Consider the following 4,797-nt stretch of genomic DNA (forward strand, 5'->3'; position numbering starts at 1 on the left):
AATTACACAACTCAAATTTCTGCTTCGCTCAACTAGAACATTTCTCTAATTAAAGTTGCTTGACCAATCAATCCCTGTGGGATTCAACCTCACTCTATTGTGAGTTTTTACTTGACGACAATTCGGTATACTTGCCGAAGAAAATTTTGTTGAGAGACAAGTTTCCGTGCATCAAGTTTATGGCGCCGTTGCCGGGAATTGCTTTTGTATCGACAATGATTAAGTTGGAGGATAACTAGATTGAGTATTTTTTCTTTTGTTTTGTTTTAATTCCATTTGAGTGATTTACTTTCAGTTTTACTTATTTTCTCCTCTTTAACCCTCACCAATTTGTTGTGTTTTTCGTCATTAATTACAAGTCAGTTAACCAACCCACTAACTGTTTGATATATTGCACCACTCACACTAACAGAATTTCTAACAAGAGTAATTTCTCCATTCAATTTCTCTCTTGCTTTTTGCCATGTTGGTTGTATGACAGGTAGAAGAAGCGAGGCTTCAACTTCCTTTGATTCCGAACCTGAGAGGACCTTCCTTAGATTAAGGAGGGAAGCAAGAGGAAAGATAGTCGTTGGTGCTGAGGAGGAGGAAGAGTACTTTGAACCAGACATGGAGGAGAATACGGAAAACCACCATGAAGAAGAAGCTCACAACCATGGCAGAGAAGGTCCAGTGAATCATGCTGGGCAAAAGAGAAGAGTTCTAGGCTCTTATATCAATCCAAACCCAGGAAACTGTGGAAGTAGCATCCAAAAGCCAACCATACATGCCAATAACTTTGAACTAAAGCCCCAGCTCATCACCCTAGTCCAGAACAACTGTGCATTTGGAGGAAGTGCCCAAGAAGACCCCAATCAATATCTCACCACTTTTCTAAGGATATGTGATACTGTGAAGTCTAATGGTGTTCATTCTGACACTTATAGACTACTTTTGTTTCCATTCTCACTCAAGGATAAAGTAGCTAAATGGCTGGAATCCTTCCCAAAGGAGAGTCTGACAACCTAGGAAGAGGTGGTGAACAAATTTTTGGCGAGATTATACCCTCCTCAAAGAATTAACAGGTTGAGAGCTGAGGTACAAACCTTCAAGAAACAAGATGGTGAAACTCTCTATGAAGCATGGGAGAGGTTTAAGGACTTGACAAGAAGGTGCCCACCAGACATGTTCAAGGAATGGGTGCAGTTACATATTTTCTATGAGGGTCTTTCTTACGAATCAAAGAAGGCAGTAGACCACTCATCTGGGGGATCTCTGAACAAGAAGAAGACCATTGAAGAAGCCATAGATGTCATTGAGACTGTAGCTGAGAATGATTACTTCTATGCTTCTGAAAGGGGCAATACTAGATGAGTGATGGAGCTGAACAACATGGACGCGCTACTGGCGCAAAACAAGATGATCACCAAGCAGCTGGTTGACCTTACCAAGAAGATGGAAAGGAACCAGGTGGCAGTAGTCACCACCTCATCAGCAGCCCAAGAAGGAGTGAATGCAGAGGATGAGGGTGACCAGGAACAAGCCAACTACATTGGAAATTCACCAGGCAGACCCATGATCCATACTCTAAAACTTATAATCCTGGTTAGAAGAACCACCCAAACTTTGGGTGGGGAAATCAACAAGGTCATGGCCAAGATCAGAGACGTCACAACCCCAACAACAATGTAGCTCACCAACATTCCACACAGAGATTATATCAGCACCCACCTAATAATACCTCTCAACATCCATATCAAAACCAAAATGGCCCTTCTCATCCCTCCAATCTCAACTCACCATCATCCGAAGATAGACTCTCAAGGATTGAGACTCTACTTGAAGGCATATGCAAGGAAATCCAAGACAACAAGGTGTTCAAGGAGGAGGTGCGAGCCAATATAAAAAACCAGAGAGACACCATCAAGAGGCTAGAATTTCAAGTGGGATACCTCTCTGAGAAGATTCCCAAACCTATTGATAGCTTCCCAAGTGACACAGAGAAAAACCTGAGAGGTGAAGCAAAGAAAGTGAGATGGGAAGAATGCAAGATGGTCACTATAAGTGATAAGGGGACTGAGGAAGAGCTGAACAAACCCTTAGAACACTCTGGAGATACTTCAGCAGATAAACAAAAAGAGAGTAACCAAGAAACCAAAACTACACAGAAGGAGATTCTGAACCTCTATACACCTTTTCCCCAAAGACTCAAGGGTGGTATAGAAAAGAGAATATACTCAAAGTTCCTCGACATGTTTGCATCTCTCCATGTAAACATACCATTCATCAAGGCTCTCCAATAGATGCCCTCATACATTAAGTGTATGAAGGAGCTACTGACCAGAAAAAGCTCACTCAAAGGAGGGCAAACAATAGTGATGAATAAGGAGTGCAGTGCTCTCATTCAACCAGAGTTACCTACAAAAAGGAAGGATCCAGGGAGTTTTCACATCCCCTGTGCCATAGGAGAAACAGTGATTGATAAGGAACTCTGTGATCTGGGAGCAAGCATTAATTTAATGCCTCTATCCCTCATGAAGAAGTTGCAGATCAATGAGCTAACGCCCATAGACGTAGTCATCAGGCTGGCTGACAAAACTCAAAAACAAGCAGTAGGAGTGGTTGAAAACGTGTTGGTAAAGGTTGGGAACTACTTCCTTCCCATAGACTTTGTCATATTGGAAATGGAAGAGAGTTACCTCCATCCAATCATATTGGGAAGACCATTCCTAGCTACAGCCAGAGCACTTATAGATGTGGAGCGAGGAGAGCTAATACTGAGGATACATGATGAACAACTTACCTTCAAAGTCTTCAAACCCTTACAAGAAGCAGATCAAGAAAACAAGGAATCAAAGGAGGATCATAATAAGGCACTGGTGGAAGAGACAAGCACTAAAGCACAAACAATAACCCTGGGAATTGATGAGCGGATAATTTATACGCTTTTTGGCATTGTTTTTAGTATGTTTTTAGTAGGATCTAGTCACTTTTAGGGATGTTTTCATTAGTTTTTGTGTTAAATTCACATTTCTGGACTTTACTATGAGTTTATGTGTTTTTCTATGATTTCAGGTATTTTCTGGCTGAAATTGAGGGACTTGAGCAGAAATCAGATTCAGAGGTTGAAAAAGGACTGCTGATGCTGTTGGATTCTGACCTCCCTGCACTCAAAGTGGATTTTCTGGAGCTACAGAACTCGAAATGGCGCGCTTCTAATTGCGTTGGAAAGTAGACATCCAGGGCTTTCCAGAAATATATAATAGTCCATACTTTGGCCAAGAATTGACGACGTAAACTGGCGTTCAACGCCAGCCTTCTGCCCAAATCTGGCGTCCAGCGCCAGAAAAGGATCCAAAACCAGAGTTGAACGCCCAAACTGGCACAAAAACTGGCGTTCAACTCCACAAATGGCCTCTGCATGTGCAACACTCAGGCTCAACCCAAACACACACCAAGTGGGCCCCGAAAGTGGATTTATGCATCAATTACTTACTCATGTAAACCCTAGTAGCTAGTTTATTATAAATAGGACCTTTTACTATTGTATTAGGCATCTTTGGATCTTTGGATTACCTTATGATCCTTTGATCACGTTTTAGGGGGCTGGCCATCTCGGCCATGCCTGGACCTTCACTTATGTATTTTCAACGGTAGAGTTTCTACACTCCATAGATTAAGGTGTGGAGCTCTGCTGTTCCTCAAAGATTAATGCAAAGTACTACTGTTTTCTATTCAATTCTTCTTATTTCGCTTCTAAGATATCCATTCGCACCCAAGAACGTGATGAAGGTGATGATTATGTGTGACGCTCATCATCCTTCTCCCTTATGAACGCGTGCCTGACAAACACTTCTGTTCTACATGAATTAAGCTAGAATGAGTATCTCTTAGATCTCCTAACCAGAATCTTCGTGGCGTAAGCTAGAATGATGGCGGCATTCAAGAGAATCCGGAAAGTCTAAACCTTGTATGTGGTATTCCGAGTAGGATTCAATGATTGAATGACTGTGACGAGCTCCTAACTCGCGATTGCAGGGCGTTAGTGACAGACGCAAAAGGATAGTAAATCCTATTCCAGCATGATCGAGAACCGACAGATGAATAGTCGTGCCGTGACAGGGTGCGTGAGCATATTATTCACTGAGAGGATAAGATGAAGCCATTGACAAGGGTGATGCCTCCAGACGATTAGCCGTGCCGTGACAGGGCATTGGATCATTTTCCCGAGAGATGACCGAAAGTAGCCATTGACAGTGGTGATGTATCACATAAAGCCAGCCATGGAAAGGAGTAAGACTGACTGGATGAAGATAGCAGGAAAGCAGAGGTTCAGAGGAACGAAAAGCATCTCCATTCACTTATCTGAAATTCCTATCAATGAATTACATAAGTGTCTCTATCCCTATTTTATTAATTAATATTCGAAAACACCATTATCACTTTATATCTGCCTGACTGAGATTTACAAGGTGACCATAGCTTGCTTCATACCAACAATCTCCGTGGGATTCGACCCTTACTCACGTAAGGTATTACTTGGACGACCCAGTGCACTTGCTGGTTAGTTGTATCGAAGTTGTGACAATCATGAATTAAGATCAGAGCACCAAGCTATGGAGCCATTACCAGGATTTGTTCGAGCCTGGAGATCACAATTTCGTGCACCAAGTTTTTGGCGCCGTTGCCGGGGATTGTTTTGAGTTTTCGGCAAGCTTTTGGTCCGGTAACATCAGTGCCAGATTCCCTTTTGATCCGGCAACAGCACCAAGTTTTTGGCGCCGTTGCCGGGGATTGTTTGAGTTTGGACAACTGACG

General features: G+C 42.5%; 1 non-coding gene across 1 annotated transcript; it reads right to left on the minus strand.

The window, feature by feature from the left end:
* Nucleotides 1-1,062: 1,062 nt before the first annotated feature.
* On the minus strand, nt 1,063-1,166 carry LOC148581317 (small nucleolar RNA R71). Its single transcript, XR_015899127.1, has one exon. It is a non-coding gene; the product is annotated as a small nucleolar RNA R71 (small nucleolar RNA).
* Nucleotides 1,167-4,797: the final 3,631 nt, after the last annotated feature.

The sequence above is a fragment of the Arachis ipaensis genome, chromosome B10 (genome assembly GCF_059453495.1).
Source record: "Arachis ipaensis isolate K30076 ecotype BB chromosome B10, ASM5945349v1, whole genome shotgun sequence".
NCBI lineage: Eukaryota > Viridiplantae > Streptophyta > Magnoliopsida > Fabales > Fabaceae > Arachis > Arachis ipaensis.